Source organism: Chlorocebus sabaeus, chromosome 20 (genome assembly GCF_047675955.1).
Source record: "Chlorocebus sabaeus isolate Y175 chromosome 20, mChlSab1.0.hap1, whole genome shotgun sequence".
Classification (NCBI taxonomy): Eukaryota; Metazoa; Chordata; class Mammalia; order Primates; family Cercopithecidae; genus Chlorocebus; species Chlorocebus sabaeus.
This window is the reverse complement of record NC_132923.1, coordinates 38,823,166-38,843,392: the sequence shown is the minus strand read 5'-3', so window position 1 is coordinate 38,843,392 and position 20,227 is coordinate 38,823,166. Positions and strand designations below refer to the sequence as shown.

Sequence of the window (20,227 nt, the reverse complement as noted above, 5' to 3'; positions counted from 1 at the left end):
TTTTAGTTTCAAGCATTGTCATAAACTCATTGTGGGAATTGTTTATAGAGTTTTGGGGAAGGAAATGCTTTTCCATTTCATTGCTTGGATATCTAATCCATTTATCAACAAAGTGTTTTCAGAAATTTGTTGTTAATACATTTCTTTCGTCTAAGGCTACAGACAGGCTACTAGAGCCCATCAGCCATTAGTCTGAGGCAGATCACTGGAGTTATTTGGGTATAAGCTCACGGGACACAGAACCAGTTGCGTAGGACAGCAGCTAAGAGAGACAACACAATGAATCTACCCCAGGAATTCCTATTTTTACTCAACAGCTCACACCTCCCAGGTGGGTTTAGAAAATGAACAGAATAGTTTGACAGCCTTACTCCTGAGGAAGTACTGGCAACTCATTAGAAAACTGGCTGAGATCAGTTGAGCCCAGTGTAGACCTGCAGGACTGTTCACCTCACCCTTAGACTTGTGAACAGTAATACATGCACGTTGTTCTAGGCCACTGGGTTGGGAGTTGTTTGATCCACAACAATAGCTAGTTGATGAAAGACTGTGCCTACAAGTACAATAATACGTAACAGAAACATAAAATATGTGGCACTGGCTCTAGGATCAGGTAGTAAGCAGAGGCTGATAATTGATGCAAAAGCTACAAAGATGATAAGTGAACTATTATCAAAGGTTGAGTAATGAACTGATTATGTGTGCTGGAAGAATGGTGACCTGTGTTATGCAGCAGCAAATGTAAAACTGTTGCAGCCAGGCGCGGTGGCTCACGCCTATAATCCCAGCACTTTGGGAGTCCAGGGCGGGCGGATCACCTGAGGTCGGGAGTTCGAGACCAGCCTGACCAACATGAAGGAACCCCATCTCTACTAAAAAACACAAAACATTAGCCATGCATGGTGATGCATGCCTGTAATTCCAGCTACTCGGGAGACTGAGGCAGGAGAATCGCTTGAACCCAGGAGGCAGAGATTGCGGTGAGCCGAGATTGTGCCATTGCACTCCAGCCTAGGCAACAAGAGAGAAACTCCGTCTCAAAAAAACAAACAAACAAAAAACAAAAACAAAACAAAAAACTGTTGCCTGTGGTAAATTTAAGTAAGACAATATACCTAATGGATTTATGAAGTATGGTAAGATAATTTTTTAGGTATTATATTTAGAATGTCAGTTGATTTGATTACATGTGATAAGGTGTATTGATAAGGAGAGAGTCAAAACAGCACTCACCCATTTGCAAGCAGATTTTAAAGGGAATATAGAGAGGCCAAGGATTGCTGAGTTGGAAAATAAAATTGTTTTTCCTTATAGTCTTCCCATTTGGCAAAAGATCATCCATGTAAAATGAGGCTTAAAGACTATGATCAAAGTAAGGCTGTGACCGTAAAACCCTCTGTTAACACCTCTGAAAGAATTAAGTGGTGCCCAATGGGGGAAAGGAAAGGGAAAGAGTGCTTCTAGAAATCTTGAAGAGAGGTCCCACAAATGTCAAATCCCTAAATAGCAGTAGGTTAAGTGTGTACAAAGAAGTATTCTTGAAAACAATTGTAGTATGGCTTTTGCAGCAGAGAGTAGAGTACAACCAGACTAAGAGAAAACCCACAAAGTTTTACAGTAAGTTTCATAGGTAAAATAGCCATCAACTAAATTGTCTACAACTTTCTATAGGAAAGAGTAAGTCCAAGAAAACTAATCAGGTGCCAAACAGACCATTTCTTCAGAGGTAGCTCAAGAGAGTGAGAGACCACGAAGGTCATCAGGGAGGGTAGGGCAAAAGGGTGCCATGTGAAAAAATAAACAGGGAAGTTACTCCCAGGGAGCAAAGGCAGGACTTAAGAAACATTTCCTATTGTGGAGAGGAGGGACTTGGTAACATTTTTCTAGCATGATTTCAGAATTACTACTGATCGGTGATTGCTAGGTAGCTCCTGTTTTTCCCCTTTTTGGAGTTCCATCTGAGAAGCCACATCAGAACTTCATGTAGTATAGGAGACCCTGGAACTAACGTGATGTTAGAACTAGATTCAATTTCTGGGTTTGGGCTGAGCATATTTTTCCTTTAGGAGAGACATGTATACCTGAGACCAGGGATGGTAGTCTTTGATAGACTTGAGACAAAATGAGTCCATTTCTTTACCCTTCCCTGTATCCATAACCTTTGCAATGGGACTTTGCGACTCTTCTTATCAAAGGATAGGCTTTTTCCCTACTCTGTGAATTTAAATGGACATGAATTTCTTTGACCAAGAGAATGTGGCAGAAATAATGGTATGCTCATTCTAAACCTCAGCCTCAAGAAACTCTGCATGTTCAGTTTCCTCTCTGGAACCCTGCCATTCCTATGTGAGAGACTCCTAATTTGTCTGATGGAGGATGAGAGACAACAGGGAGAAGAGACCACTTGATGAAGCCAAATCTACCACAGACTACTCTACAGGCAGCAAATCCCAAATGTGTGAAAGAGTTCAGTCAAGATAAGCAGAACTACTTAAACAATTCAGCCCTGACAGGATGTATAAGTATACTCAAGTAATAATACATGTTTATTATTTGAAGCCACTGAGTTTGGGGTTGGCCTTTTTTTTGCAGCAGCAGCAGTTGATACATGCAATGGTCCCCTGCAAATATCATATCAACTGCAGACTAACAAACATCCAAATTTTTAAAATATCTAGAATTAATTTCAGCAATCCTCCCTTTAAGTAGGGCCAGAACTAGATAATCATTTTAGGCTCTTTCAACTCAAGACTCTGTTTTTCCTGCCAACACACCAAGGAAACAATGAGATTTGTCAAAGTTAATACAAAATCCACTACTGCAATAGAAGAGTATCTGATTTTTACTTAAATGTTTCCATGAATAAGTTTACAATGCTCAAGTTAAGAAGGACATAACCCAGAGAGACAACAATCAGGTCCTCAAAACTTTTGGGAATCTGAGTAGTATTCTCATAAATATGTACATGTACCTCTTCCTATTTATGAAATATCTTGAGCAAGCAGCCTCTCATATTCAAATAAATTCTGATTTTTTTCAAATACTTGGAGTCATATAATATACAGATTTCTGAAAGTTGCTGTATGTCTGTATGTATATTTTTGTGTGTATTAAACAAAAATAAAAATAAAAAAAATTTCCATATAATGAGGCCATAATCCTGGGACCCAGGAAACACGAACTCGTGTCCTGAATGTGCCCTTGCCAGAATTTATCTCAATGTTAATTGATTCTAAATACACTTTTTTGCAAGCATGGCCCAACATCATTATATAGGCAAGAATTTGACACAAACCACTGATTGACAGAAAAAGAAATTCACTTATCTCTTTTATTGTCATTTTAGAAGATACATTAAGATCTGTAATGATAATGTAAGGACTTTAAGTATTCTCTCACATTCCAAACTTAGTCATTTTCTTTGTAATTTAGATAGTTGAACAGTTATTGTGATGTGAAACCTGGAATAATTCAATTATAAAAGCTAAATTCCTGTTGCAAGACAGATAAATGCTCCACATTCTTTGCTGTGGCTAAAAACTGACTTCATGCATGTAGGGCTTCTAAACCCAAAAATATTATTTCAAAATGCATCTTTTTCAAATAAGAAAAAACCCACATTAGTCTACCAGGTTAAATAAAAAGGCTAAATGAGAGAGCTCTTAAATACAGCAAAACAAATTTCACAAAATACAATTTTAAGATACAATAAATATTTGTCATATTTTGGCAATAAAAGAAGTGGGAAATAAAATTATAATATTAACCACGATATAATCACAAAATCTTCACAAAGTAAAGAAAAAAACACACAAAAAACTCAAGAGTATTAAATTTTAAAAGTGAAAATTTCATTTGGTTTTTCATATGAGATTACAAAAAGAAAAGCATTTGCTAAGATATAGCTTATAAGAGGCCTTCCTATAGCTAATCATCTTTCTATTGACAGAATATCCCAGATTCTTACAAACTATTTAGAAATTGCTGGTTTTGCCTAGATTTCCATTAAGTAGCAGTTTTCTGCAGAAAGGAATAGGACATTTTGGAAGGAATAAAGTATTATTTGGCATAATGATTTTCATTCCCAAAGAATACAAGAGCTGGATACAATTATACAAATTTTTCTAAGGCAATGGAAAAGCAATAGTCAACAAGGTGGTAACAAGCTCCTTCTTTACCTTGAAAAGACACTGTTTTTAACATTTTTCAAACAGAGAATAATCTCTATCATGTATTTGAGTTATAAAAAACCATTTAACATATCATGCTGGAAAACATGTGTCATTATATAATGATTTCATTTTAAATATTTATAAGAATATTTGTGGTGGTTAAAACACTTCATTTTTTAGATTAGAAAAACAGTTTTGTTTTGCTCTAAACATTTTCAAAGAGTAGGACAAGATTTCAAATCTAGTCCTCAAAATATTTCGTGGAAAATCTGTCAAAGTCAAATGTGAAGTTGATTTAGAAATATTTCTGTTAAAATATAAATACATGTATTATCAACCTTGAACATATTAGCTGTTTATTCTACCTGTACAACAGCTTAAACATTTGCAAACATTATTTCCATAAATTATTTTAAAAATCACTATCCAAAAAAATAAAACAAAATTATAGGAAACATGTAAAAGAAGTTATCCTTCCACTTCGGAACTACCATTTAGGGTGGGATACAAGGTGTGAGGACATGGGAACAAATTAGTGAACAAATGAATAATCGAGATGATTTCACCTGATTGTGCTGTCAAATGAACAAAAAGCTTGGTGATTGATTTATAGAAGCAGAGATCGTTTAGATTAGGTAGTGAGGTTTTTGCATAGGAGGCCACTATTTACACTAAGCCTGAATGATATTAAAAAGTCATTCAATGAAAGATCTGAGAGGAAGGACATTTTGGCAGAAGGAACTGCAAATGCAAAGGGCCAGTGCTTATTAATACGTTCATGCTGTGCATCCACAACTAAACTGCAACCTCCCTAAGTTCGAAGCTCACAAGTCTTAGTCGTTTGCTGTAAAGATTATTATCAGTGGGACTTTACCTTCTCAACAATTAATTCATAAAAGTCTATTATTTAATTAAAACACAAATTTGGCCACTTTATAGGGATATGATATATGACAGCACATACTGATTTTAGCTGTTAGAAATAAATAAGATGTTTTGACTTAGGTTATGTAAACAAAGAAATGCCTAATGTTTTTCAATAAATTAATTCAATAACAAAACTCAAAGCCTTTCAAAAAACTTTTCCATATGTTTTTTTTTCTATGAGTGCCAAGATTTTCCAAATAAGAAAAGGGAAAAAACATTTGAATAGTGAATGCTCTGCACGTAAATGAGAAAAACTGTTTGGAATATAAAGATATTAATAATTGTAGTGATTAACACTGTACAGGAGAACAAACTGTTTTGAGTAACTAGAAAACATACTAAGTTTGCATAAGTGCTTTTTGATATAGATTCCATATAGGCTGACTAGATAATACAACAATTACTTTTATTTCATTAAACTGGGAAACTTCATAATCCTCTTGCAAATAAAACATTTCTTGTAACAATTTATTTGCTGCACAAGTCTCTTTCAAATATTTTATTTTTTAACATTCACTAGTTCCTTAATATATCTTATTATAATCTAAAAATTATATGCATGTGCACACACATACACAGGATGTTTGTGAGTATGTAGCTAAAATAGACAATATCATAAGTATTATAAACTGATCATTGTGAAAAAATTCAAATGTTCATCCAACATATGAAAAAATGTGTAATCTAGTATTTAAGGAAATTAAATCAAAATGTACGTTTTCTCACATGAAATTTGCTAACATTAAAAAGAAAAATAGGCTGGGCACAGTGGCTCATATCTGTATTCCCAGCACTTTGGGGGGCTGAGGCGGGCAGATCACCTGAGGTCAGGAGTTCCAGGCCAGCTGGTGAAACCTCGCCTCTACTAAAAATACACAAAAAAATTCCCCGGGTGTGGTAGCATGCACCTGTATTCCCAGCTACTCAGGAGGCTGAGGCACGAGAATCACTTGAACCCAGGGGGTAGAGGTTGCAGTGAGCTGCACGCCAGTCAAGGTGATAGAATTAGACTCCGTCTCAATTAAATATAAAAAAGAAAAATATTAGTGTTGGAAAGTAAATGAGAAATAAGTATTTTAATATACTGTTAGCGGCTGCATCAACTTTAAAGAGCTATTTAACATTTCTAGTAAAAAATACGTCTGCCTTTTTAACCAGGAATTGATCTCTAGTAATATATCCTATAGAGACATGCATATATGTGCACAAAAAGACATGCATACACATTTATTTCAAATAAATGAAGGAGATGCAATTAACAAAAAAGTATATTGTCACTGTAAAGCAGTATATCTTATTTAAAAGCACACATTCTAAAGAAAGAAAATTAAATCATGGTATGATTCTGAATAATTGTATATGGCATCATATTCTCTTATATCTGTTTGATTCAAAACAGTTAGATGAATGCATTAATCTTCTTTAAAACTAATCATATAACCCATATTTGGGGATTAGGAATGTTTCTGACTTCATCTGTCAATACGTAGACAGTACATTAGCTCCACAGATTTTCTAAATAATTACAAAAACATTCATATTTAATGAATAAGGAAAAAAGCCATTGCTGTTTTAAAATGAATAACTTGTGTGCTTGATTACATAGTCTAATAATTTTAAGCACCTTTTGTTTTATCTTACAAAACATTTTATATTATAAAATATTATCTGCTATAAGGTCTTTTCTTGTGCTCAACTTATTTCCATTTCTTAATAAAACGAAAAGACTATAAAATCTAGTAAGTAGAAAAATAAGTGAAAGGTAAATAGTTTTAGTATTCTTTCTTGTATTCTTTATTGTATTATACAAAAATAAAAATCTTTATTTATCAAAGTCCTCTCACTTTTTCCAATGATATTGATTTAAATGTTTTTATCTCTTTAAACTACTCTCTTGCTTTCTCATTCTCATCAGGGAATACAAGGGAAATGGAGAAAATAAGACAAGATTTTCTCAATTTTGCCACTCAGCATGCTCTGTATTCAGTAACTACTTCTTGAGTGTCCTCCATAGTCTTAGGCACTGCACAAGGTCATAAGGATACAGCGGGGGACAAGTCAAATCCACGTTTGACTTTAAGGAACTCAGAAATTGTACTTCTTTCTTTCTTTTATTAAAGGAAAAGTTAGCTATCCAGACTGCTCAGTTAACAACAGCAGTATTCCACCTCTCATCCTATCTTGTCTCCACAGAGAACTGTAGAGAAGCTACTTGAATTTGGAGAACTCCACGATCATCTATAAAAGTATAATTTCAATAGATTACATTGAAGGCAGAAGTGTAATTTCATGGGTTAGAAGGAAGCATTTGATGAGGAAACAGATGCATTGTTTTCACGTGCAAATTTGTTCAAAATAGGCTGACTTGTGAAAGAAAGAAGATAAGTAGAATGATAACTTGGGAGAACAGCAAAGTTGAGCCAAAGCATATTCAGTATAGAAGAATCCCACACATGCTTATGAATGGAGGAAAACTGGTAAGTAGAGAATGGAGACTCTAGAATAACAACAACAACAACAACATACAAACATATATGTGAGGGAACAAGGTGCTGAAGGAGGTAAAATAGTTTGATTGAAGGCATAGCTTAAAAGTAAACTTACAAAGAATAGAAATATTTCTTCTAAGAGATAAAGTTGAAAAGTTGAGAGGTCAGATTTCTGAAGATGATGGATGGTCTCTGACAGAGCTCTGTGCAGATGATTTTCCATGGCCTCTATTTTTGATGGCCTCTGCAGGAGATTCACTTGGAGACTAGAAAATCAGGAGTCTAAATAATTAACTAGCTAAGAAACTTAAAATTTGTTTTGAACTAACTTTTTTAGAGCCCTAAGGAAGAAATGTGAGAGGTTTTATTCTATCTCTAACAATGGCTCTGAAATAAACATTGAGTTCTTACAATGCCTACACCCTGCTAATTTTCAATAGGGTAACTTATGTATTCTTACATCAATCCTGGGAGGCTAATGCCATTTATCAACTGATTGCACAAATGAGACAACTGAGTCAGAAAGTGGTTCAAGTAAAATTTCAATCTGAGAAGTTTAATTCCAACACTCTTAATCATGAATATATATTTCCTCTGAGCTTATTTCCACAAGACATATTAGGATACTAGTAAATAAGTTTAATTCATATTTACTAATCATACAGGAAAAGGGCAGGGAAGTGCTGGTTACAGAATGGCGTTGTCCCTGGTGAGGGTCCACCCTCGGGCCTGTGCCCACGGACCTAAGTGAGAACAGCACTCCTGTTTTCGCGCCCAAATGTTCCATTTTCCAAGACTACTCTGGCCCACCAGGCCCCCCATCCTGTGCCTATAAAAACTCTGAGATACTAGCAGGCACCCAGACACAGGCAGCTGGACATTAAGAGGAACACACCAGCAGAAAAGCACACCAACAGATGCTATGTTTGCCATTGATGGCAGAATGGCACAGCCATTGATGGCAGAACGATGCAGATGGCATGGAATTTGGCTGAGGGTGGTCAGAGAAGAGCCCAGCCACTGAGCCCACTGAGCTGCCTGACTCCAGGGGAAGACCACCTTCCTACTCCATCCCCCTTCCGGCTCCCCATCCATCTGCTGACAGCTACTTCCACCACTCAATTAAAAACTTTGCACCCATCTTCCAAACCCACGTATGATCTGATTTTTTCAGTACACTAAGGCAAGAACCCAGGATACAGAAAGAAAGCCCTCTGTCCTTGTGATAAGGCAGAAGGTCTAAGTGGGCTGATTAACACAAGCCCCCTGTGGACACATAAGCTGAAAGAGCACACTAACACGTTCACTGGGGCTTTGGGAGCTGTAAACACTCAATCTTAGATGCTGCCGTGGGGTCTATATTCCCTACTACCTGACCATATGCATGCTTCCCCTAGGGGTTTGAGCTTTGGGACAACAAAAAAGTGAGCCACATCACCATTGCACACCCTGTGAGGGGGGAAAAGAGAACTTTTCCTGTTTCACCTGAGGACTCATCCAGGATCCTGGAAGGTGAGTGTGAAAGCACAACTGCAGGATCTGCCTCTTTTCCAAAACACTGCCACCTCTCTCTCTTTCCTGTGAGTAAAAGGCTCTGTTTCCCATCATGGAGTTTTAATCACTCTAACCAGGCTGGTTAAACACCCCAGACTTCATCTCTTGTCTCTCTCTCACTGTTTGAAATGGCTCTTATCTCTTCCTTTATGATATTAAGAGTTTTGTTACAGGCTGCGGCAATGTTACTAAGTAAAATGAGCATTTGATTCAGCTGCCAAAAGTGCAAATCAGACCAACTGTAGAGGTACACTGACAGCCTCTACCCAAAAAGCCACAGGCAAGCACGGCTCCGGGTATCTACGCCTTACTCCTACTCCTCCCAGGTCAGGTGCCTGGGCATGTCCACAGCATGTAAAGGCCATGCCCAACAGCCACATTTAAATTGCTTTGCCATTTTAAGGAACACATGGACTCACACTCTACTGAGAGTTTCAAGTGTGAAATAAGCAATAAAAAGTATCTTCGGGAGAGCACATGGAAACAGCACCTAAATTGTACCACCTTGAAGAAGTTAGTAACTGGAAAAGAACTAGGAAAAAAATTCATGTATATCAGTACTGTGGGAAACAGTTTGACCATTTTGAACATTTTAAAGAACATTTTTGAAAACACGCAAGTGAAAAACCTTTTGACTGTCTAAATCATCATTAATGATTTGCTAGCAATACCATCCTCAAAGGTCACCTCATTGCATGCCAAACTGGAGTAGGGGCAAAAAAAAGGAAGAAGCTCTATGAATGCCAGGTCTGTGACAGTGTATTTAACAGCTAGGGCCAGTTCAAAGATCACTTGATAATATACACTAGAGATAAACCCAACCATTGTACTTTATGTGACTTGTGATTTATGCAATTAAATGAATTAAGGAGACATCTTAGTGATACTCAAATATTTCAGAGCATCTAGTAACAGAAGAAGTTCTTTCAGAAGAAACAGGTGTGCAAACTGAACCTGTAACATCAGTGACTATTATGGAACAAGTTGGGAAGGTGCATGTGCTACCATTGCTTCAGGTCCAGATGGATTCAGCACAAGTGACTGTGGAACAAGTCCATCCAGATCTGCTTCAGGATAGCTAGGTACATGGTTCACACATGAGTGAGCTTTCAGAGCAGGTCCAAGTGAGTTATCTAGAAGTGGGTCGAATTCAGACTGAAGAAGGTCTGAACTGAACTGAAGAAGACTGAAGAAGGTACATGTAGAGGAGCTGCATGGTGAACAGGTAAATCAGATGCCAGTGGAAGTACAAACTGCTCTTCTAGAAGCAGATTTGGACCATGTGACCCCAGAAATCATGAACCAAGAGGAGAGCGAGCCTAGCAAAACAGATGCTGCTGAGGCTGCCAGAGAAGATCACGAAGATACTGAGGATTTACAGACCAAGCCAACAGTGGATTCTGAAGTGAAAAGGTAGAGAATGAGGACAGAACAGCTATGCTGCTTTTAGAATGAAATAACACATGAATATATTTTTTTCATTTACCTGTTTGAGTTTTGAATGGATTATGAGCACTATGACTGTCCTTAAGCTAACAGGCAAATGGACCAATGTTAAGCTGTTTCCTGGTGTGCTGAACTGTTTCTGCTAAAACAAATTGATTCCCCTCCACCCAATTAATGCCACAGAGGAGGACATTTTTCCATAACTGAAGGGGAATTCTGAGAAGTATATTACTAGAAACCTAAATGGATTATATTCTTATTATATAGATGGGTATGAATGTATCTACTTTCACTGTGGTCAAAGTTCTCCCTTTTCTCTTCCCCAGGTCATGTCCATTCTCAAATTTTTCCATACTGTAAAGTCAAACTTAAATCATTAGAATGCAGCTTAATGTATTCAAATGCATGTTAGAAAATTGAATATACAGGAAACAAAAGGCTGCATCATAAAAACTGCATTGTTAATGCACAGTTAAATTTTGGCTTCTGGCTTTCTTTAGTTTGAAAAGACGTTCTTGTCTATCCCAGTAGTCAGAGATGACATCTCTGCAACAGAAAGAGCGGTGGAGGCAAAATTTCTAGAATGTTAAAAAAAAATACACACCCCTGTGCCTTTTCAAAACCAAATAAGTTCTATAAAGCATCTCTGGTTCTTTAAAAGTTTATATTGTAGATTAAACATTCTTCTCAGCACCACATCACACTTACTCCAAAATTGACCACATAGTTGGAAGTAAAGCACTCCTCAGCAAATGTAAAAGAACAGAAATTATAACAAACTGTCTCTCAGACCACAGTGCAATCAAACTAGAACTCAGGATTAAGAAACTCATTCAAAACCACTCTACTACATGGAAACTGAACAACCTGCTCCTGAATGACTGCTGGGTACATAACGAAATGAAGGCAGAAATAAAGATGTTCTTTGAAACCAATGAGAACAAAGATACAACATACCAGAATCTCTGGTACGCATTTAAAGCAGTATGTGAGGGAAATTTATAGCACTGAATGCCCACAAGAGAAAGCAGGAAAGATCTAAAATTGACAACCTAACATGACAATTAAAAGAACTAGAGAGCAAGAGAAAACACATTCAAAAGCTAGCAGAAGGCAAGAAATAACTAAGATCAGAGCAGAACTGAAGGAGATAGAGACAAAAAAAACACCTTCAAAAAAATCAATGAATCCAGGAGCTGGTTTTTTGAAAAGATCAACAAAATTGATAGACTGCTAGCCAGACTAATAAAGAAAAAAAGAGAGAAGAATCAAATAGACACAATAAAAAAGGATAAAAGGGATATCACCACCGACCCCACAGAAATACAAACTACCATCAGAGAATACTATAAATACCTCTATGCAAATAAACCAGAAAAACATAGAAGAAATGGATAAATTCCTGGACACATACACTCTCCCAAGACTACACCAGGAAGAAGTTGAATCCCTGAATAGACCAATAACAGGCTATGAAATTCAGCCAATAATTAATAGCCTACCAACCCAAAAAAGTCCAGGACCAAACGGATTCACAGCCGAATTCTACCAGAGGTACAAGGAGGAGCTGGTACCATTCCTTCTGAAACTATTCCAATCAATAGAAAAAGAGGGAATCCCCCCTAACTCACTTTATGAGGCCAACGTCATCCTGATACCAAAGCCTGGTAGAGATACAACAAAAAAAGAGAATTCTAGACTAATATCCCTGATGAACATCGATGCAAAAATCCTCAATAAAATACTGGCAAACCAAATCCAGCAGCACATCGAAAAGCTTATCCACCATGATCAAGTGGGTTTCATCCCTGGGATGCAAGGCTGGTTCAATATATGCAAATCAATAAACATAATCCAGCATGTAAACAGAATCAAAGACAAAAACCACATGATTATCTCAATAGATGCAAAAAAGGCCTTTGACAAAATTCAACAGCCCTTCATGCTAAAAACTCTCAATAAATTCAGTATTGATGGAACATACCTCAAAATAACAACAGGTATTTTTGACAAACCCACAGCCAATAGCATACTGACTGGGCAAAAACTGGAAGTATTCCCTTTGAAAACTGGCATAAGACAGGGATGCCCTCTCTCACCACTCCTATTCAACATAGTGTTGGAAGTGCTTGCCTGGGCAATCAGGCAGGAGAAAGAAATAAAGGGTATTCAATTAGGAAAAGAGGAAGTCAAATTGTCCTTGTTTGCAGATGACATGATTGTATTAGAACAGAAACCCCATCATCTCAGCCCGAAATCTCCTTAAGGTTATAAGCAACTTCAGCAAAGTCTCAGGATACAAAATCAATGTGCAAAAATCACAAGGAGAACTATAAAACACTGCTCAATGAAATAAAAGAGGATGCAAACAAATGGAAGAACCATGCTCATGGATAGGAAGAATCAATATTGTGAAAATGGTCATACTGCCCAAGGTAATTTATAGATTCAATGCCATCCCCATTAAGCTACCAATGACTGTCCTCACAGAATTGGAAAAAAGTACTTTAAAGTTCATATGGAACCAAAAAAGAGCCCACATAGCCAAATCAATCCTAAGCCAAAAGAATAAAGCTGGAGGCATTACGCTACCTGACTTCAAACTATATTACAAGGCTACAGTACCAAAACCAAAACAAAGACACAGACCAATGGAACAGAACAGAGCCCTCAGAAATAATACCACACATCTACAGCCATCTGATCTTTGAGAAACCTGACAAAAACAAGAAATGGGGAAAGGACTCCCTATTTAATAAATGGTGCTGAGAAAACTGTCTAGCCATATGTAGAAAGCTGAAACTGGATCCCTTCCTTACATCTTATACAAAAATTAATTCAAGATGGATTGGAGACTTAAATGTTAGACCTAAAACCATAAAAACCCTAGAAGAAAACCTAGGTAATACCATTCAGGACATAGGCATGGGCGAGGACTTCATGACTAAAACAGCAAAAGCAATGGCAACAAAAGTTAAAATAGACAAATGGGATCTAATTAAACTGAAGAGCTTCTGCACACCAAAGGAAACTACCATCAGAGTGAACAGGCAGCCTACAGAATGGGAGAAAATTTTTGCAATCTACTCATCTGACAAAGGGCTAATATCCAGAACCTACAAAGAACTCAAACAAATTTACAAGAAAAAAACAACCCCATCAAAAAGTGGGCAAAGGATATGAACAGACACTTCTCAAAAGAAGACATTCATACAGCCAACAGACACATGAAAAAATTCTCATCATCACTGGCCATCAGGTAAATGCAAATCAAAACCACAATGAGATACCATCTCACACCAGTTAGAATGGCCATCATCAAAAAAATCAGGAAACAACAGGTGCTGGAGAGGATGTGGAGAAATAGGAACACTTTTACACTGTTGGTGGGACTGTAAGCTAGTTCAACCATTGTGGAAGACAGTGTGGCGATTCCTCAAGGATCTAGAACTAGAAATACCATTTGACCCAGCCATCCCATTACTGAGTATATACCCAAAGGATTATAAATCATGCTGCTATAAAGACACATACACATACATATGTGTGCACGTGTCCTTATAGCAGCATGATTTATAATCCTTTGGGTATATTCCCAAATGATTATATATGTGTGTGTATTGTGCATATGTATTATTGCAGCACTATTCACAATAGCAAAGACTTGGAATCAACCCAAATGTCCATCAGTGACAGACTGGATTAAGAAAATGTGGCACATATACACCATGGAATACTATGAAGTCATAAAAAAGGATAAGTTCGTGTCCTTTGTAGGGACATGGATGCAGCTGGAAACCATCATTCTCAACTATCGCAAGAACAGAAAACCAAACACTGCATGTTCTCATTCATAAGTGGGAATTGAACAAGGAGATCACTTGGACACAGGAAGGGGAATATCACACACCGGGGCCTATTTTGGAGAGGGGGGAGGAGAGGGATAGCATTAGCAGATATACCTAATGTAAATGACGAGTTAATGGGTGCAGCACACCAACATGGCACATGTATACATATGTAACAACCCTGCACGTTGTGCTCATGTACCCTAGAACTTAAAGTATAATAAAAAATTTTTTTAAAAAGTTTATGTTGTAAGGAACAATGTAGACAATGCTATAATACTTTATATTTTTGCTTATAATGACAACCATCAGTTCTTTCTCACCTAAGATAGGTTGAGAAATTTTATTTAATGGCAGCTGAAGAGTGATTTTCAATTGGGAAAATTCATTTACATCTGTGGTAAACTTTATTTTGATTAAAAGCTGCACTGGTATTTTACCACCAGATGAAAAAAAAAAGAATGAGTATCATTTAAAACTTTATGTATTTAAAATAAAGTACAGAGAAAAACGTTTATATAATTATCAGGCTTTGTTTTGAATGAAATCTTTTCCCCTGATCCTTAATGTAATAATTTTGTGCTATAACTTTTAAAGCCATACAAATAAGAGTGCTAAACTGTGAACTTAAAAGGAGGTGTGTAAATATTTTTAATCAGTATTACTTGGAAAATAAAATATAACAAACACATAAACTAATACACTATTTTCTTTACCTATTAAATATTGGGAGTTATTTACATTTTTAAAGTAAAGTTTAAAATTATGAAAAAATTTACATAATACTGTTATCCTGAAAATAATATATTTTATGGGATATTCTAAGACAGAAAAACAGATAGAAAAAGATGATCAGTTAATAACAAAAATCACTTTTAATTGCCACACAGATAATTTGGGTGTACACTTTTTCTAATTTTTGATGCCTATAAGCAAATACACAAACATATATATTACAAAAAACTCATCTTACACTTTTTTAAACCTTTTTTTGCATTTAAGACATTTTTCTATGTCGATAAAAATAAATGTTATGTCACAATTTTTAATGGCTACTTATTATTACATTTTATAGCATTATGAAAATTAAACAGACTCCTATGTTGGACACATGAATTGTCACTTTCTATTTTGTTATTATCAACAATTATGTAAGAAAAAATCTTTATAATCATCACTATGTATCTGTCAGATGATGTCCCTTATAGTTTCCCTTTATAATTTTATAATACATAAAATGATATAGGTTTTTGGTTCTGCTCCATTAAACTTTATTTTTAGAACTCTGTTAAATTTGTAGCTTTCTAAAATGTTTTATCTTAAAGATTAGTATCTTAATGCCTCACTCATTAGCTTTATTTTTCAAATATTTAATTAAAATTAAACTTTATAATTGTGATTTTTTTGCACTTCCTTAATCTGTATGTATTTTACTTTTAGATTATCAAAATGCGGCTAATAATAACACTTACTAGTTTGGTTTTTGAGAAGATTAAGTGGGTTAATACATTCAGGGGGCTCAGAACAGCTCCTGGGACATAGTCAGCAATGAAATACATATTTATAGTTATACTATATATAGTTATATAAGTATGGCATATATATACACACATACATGTACATATACATGTATTAATATATGTAAGTATATAACCATATAACTATACAAAAAGTTATAACATATATATATATGCGCACATGAACTAATGAATACTCATACTTGATCTGCTTCTAAACATTTTGAATGTCATCTCTGACTACTATTATTCTTTTAATATACTGCTGGATATGATTTGCTAATTTGATTTAAACTTTTTACTAATGTAAGTAAGCTCAATTTTAATGTTCCTTTTGTGCTATTCTATTCAAGTGTTCTTATTGAGTGTTTTTAGAATAAATTATAAATCTCATGTTTTCCCATATTCTAGAAATATTTAAATAACAAAGGAATTATTAATTATAACCGATAACTGTTACTCTTTAGGACTGGCAAAGATCACCTATGAAACAGTGTATTAGTATACCAACTCTTCTGTAGTTAGACTTTTTTTCATTTTCTCTTTTTTTTTCTCCTTCCTATTTCCTCCATGGTTATACGTTTGGTTATGCTTTCCAATTCACTGAATTCATCTAATCTAAGTATAATTTAGAATTCACTTATATTTTCCTAACAGACTTACAGATATTTCAAAATTTTAGTAGTCTAGTTTCTAAAAGGCTATAACCTTTTTTTTTTTTTTTTTTTTTTTTTTTTGCCATCTCTGGATAGATCTGCTCCTCATTCCTAATGCTTTGAATTTGTATTTCATATCATTTACTTTTATTCATTTGGCTTGTCCTATGTGAATAATTGGATAATTGATTTGCACTTTCAAAAAACTAAATAAAAAACCCAATTCAAAAAAAACAGTTTTCAAAAAGCCAATACTTGACTAAATTATCAGTTTTTCATTTTTTTATTTTTTATTTGATAAACTTTTGTTTTTTTTATTTTGTATTTGATAACCATAATTTTTGCTGACTTGCCTACTGCTGTCTCTCTATCACCAGTTTTCTAGCAAGTATTCTTTCCAGTAGTTTTCACATTGTAAGTGCTATGTCAATTGGTGTGTAACATTTTTCTTTATCTGTCTCCCCAATGTCTTACAAGGCACATACCTTGCTTTTAAATTTTCTAGGTGTTGTTTTTGTCTTTTAATTAGAGGAATAAATTAGCATCTTTTTCTCATGGTCAGATAAGAATTGTAGATGTTAACTTTGATGCAAAGTATTTAGCACATATTTACTGTCTTTCATTTCCCTAATCCACAGTTACTCAGTCTTCATTTTGATAGTCTGGGGTTTACATGCAGATTATCATCATTATATTGCCATACTCATATTATTATCTACTATTTTAAGAATATTTGTCTTTTATATTCACTTGTACAAAAGAATTTTACACCATACTCTCGATTTCTAAATTGTTTTCCATTCAAGTGTAAAATATTTTTCAGGGTTTTTTTCCTAATAGGTTAGATAAATGGTATATTTTCTGAACCCCTGAATGTCTAAGAATATATTTATACACCAGCATACATTAACTATCTTGCCTCTACATAAAACTGTCAGCCCACAACATAATTTCTTTTAAAATTCTGCAGACAAAATTTCTATATTATCTTCTGATATACGGAAGTGAATAGGTGAAGCCACCTAAATTTCCCCCCCTGCTCTTGGTAACCTATTTGTCCCTTTAGCCTACATATTTATTGGCAGGACTTTTCTTAATTGTTGTAGTATAATAACTTGACTAGATAATAGTAAACTCGGAAAATAAATCATTTGGAGTTATACATGCAGGTAAAGAAAAAACTCTCCAATGACATCTCTGATTATTGGTTATACTTATTCAACTTTCTCTGTGGGGTATACCTATTTCTGCCGCCCTACTCTCGATTCTTTGCTCTGCTCTGATTTTACTTAACATGTTATCATCTCCCAACATATTATATATATTCTTGTGTCCTAATGTTTATAATCTGTCTCCCTCCTCAGGATGTCATCTTTGTGAGAGCAGGTGTAATGTTTGCTTTGTTTATTGCTGTGTTTCCAGAACACTGAATGATACCATAGCTAGAATGCAAACAGTTTTTGACTGAATTCAAGAAATCCCACATTGGGTCATCATTTATCCTGAATATTACTGAGTTTTTTTTCACATTATTGTATCTTACTTAACATTTAGAATTTTTTAAATATTTTTCTATGATTTGTTTCATTTTCTGTTAATTTTTTCATTTGTATTTACGGTGGGTGCATATTAGGTGTATGTATTTATAGGCTACATGTGATGTTTGATAAGGTTGGGAAGGAAAGCAGGTGGGGAAAGGTGGGGATAGTTAATGGTTACAAAAATATAGTTAGAATGAATAAGATGTAGCATTTGATAGCACAATAGAGTGTCTCACATAATTTTAAGCTTTATGATTTTCATCTGCATTGTCAAGAGCTGATCAAATTTATTCTTTTTCGTTTTACCACTGATTGTATTTTTCTTTAGCTATAATTCTATTCATGAATGCCTGCAAAGTGGAGTTTAATGTTTTTAGATTCTTAATTCTGTCTTATCTCTTTCCTTTGTTTTATCTCAGTCTGTATTTTTCTCCTTTTTCAAAGAAGTCATGCTTTCATGAACTGTGCTAAAGTCCTAAAATTATGCCAAGATGTGTCCACATCTCTGAAGTTATCACAAAGGTTAATATTTTTTGGTATGCTACAGGATGTTAGAAGATAGTGGACAGTAGTTGCAGGCACTGCTACTACTGCATCTGCATCACACAACCTGCAAGTCTTTTTTTTTTGTTTTTTTGAGGTGATCCTCCTAAAAAGGTTTTATGATTGGATTATTTTCCCAAGACGTTCTCTCCAGTTTTTCTATGCTTTTAAAGATCTGCCTGCAAGTAGAAGAAGAAGTAGTGGAGACTCAGGAAAAAGTCCTCTGTTTTGCCCAGACAATCTAGAAAAAGATAGAGAAACTGATACTCAGCTTCCTCATGAACAAAAGTGTAAGTCTTCCAGGCAGAGGCAGAGTATTGAAGCATTTTCCTTCCTTTGTGTTAGGCAGTCTGTGTGTGATGTAAATCTGGAGCACAACAAAAATAGGAAACGTGCTTAAAATTTTCTTATGAAATTATTTTTTATGTATACTTACTATATTTTTCTTTAGGACTTCATTGTCAAAATTAGTTGTCATTGTTATTACAAGGTTAAACATTTTCTAGTGTATCTGAGAATTCATAAAGGCTCAAAGCTACAAATGTAAGCTTTAATTAAAGTGGTATTCAAACTTTTTGACAAAAGTTATGTACTCTAAGTGAAATTATCTAAAAATACTACAGGAAGTGTGGATATCATTTACCATGATGGAACTACTAATAACAGCAATAATTGTTCATCTATATGTCTTTTCTTCTCTGAGTATTCATTATTTACTACCTAACACCTAGCTGTAAAAATTTTAACCGTTTCACTTTTTCAACCAGATCATTTATAACATTAAAATTTTAAAAATTAATGCACTCCAGGCTTTTAAATGTTATGTATGTATATTTTTTCACTTACCTTAGAGACAAGATTATTTAGTCATGAAAATGACTATCGATTCACTTATGAACAACTACAAATCTGTTCCTTGCAAATAAAGCCAAAGAGACTACAAAATAGTCAAGGCCACACTAATTTCCCTTATCTTTGAAAATCTACTGTATGGTGTTTACTTATTAGCAAATTCATAACACAAAATATTCTGTGGATAAAACTGCCAGAAGGGATCCTACAGATGATCAAGTCCAATGTACAAATGAGAGACCGGAACAACAGAGACCTATTCAAGATTTCAAAGCCAGCTAACCCTAGAACACAGGTCTTCCCATTTCATATCTAGTTTTGCTTTTTCAGCCAAACAGAAAGGCATTTAAGGACAGATATCATGTCCTCTGGGTCCTAGTAACCTCCTCCACACATATAATATTGATAGGAAATTTAAAACTGCTTTAATGTTGATACATGATGGATGATGAACAAGACATGCTTTTCGGTTTTCTGCTCTAGCTTGACTGTGTGGTGAAGTAGCCATTATGTACTAATCTCTGGTGTGGCAAATAAAAGCAACAACCCTCAAGTTTTTCTCTTAAGATTACATCAGAAAATACATATAGGAGACAGGTATAGTGGCTCAAGCCTGTAATTCAAGCACTTTGGGAGGCCTAGGCAGGCAGATCACCTGAGGTCAGGAGTTCGAAACCAGCCT

General features: G+C 35.2%; 1 protein-coding gene and 1 pseudogene across 2 annotated transcripts in view; one reads left to right on the top strand and one right to left on the bottom strand.

Moving 5' to 3' along the window:
- The window catches only part of DPYD (dihydropyrimidine dehydrogenase), an 844,938-nt gene that overhangs the window by 672,362 nt on the left and 152,349 nt on the right, over positions 1-20,227 (bottom strand). The window lies entirely within an intron of this gene.
- LOC103225843 (zinc finger protein 131 pseudogene) lies at positions 9,525-11,403 on the top strand (annotated as a pseudogene).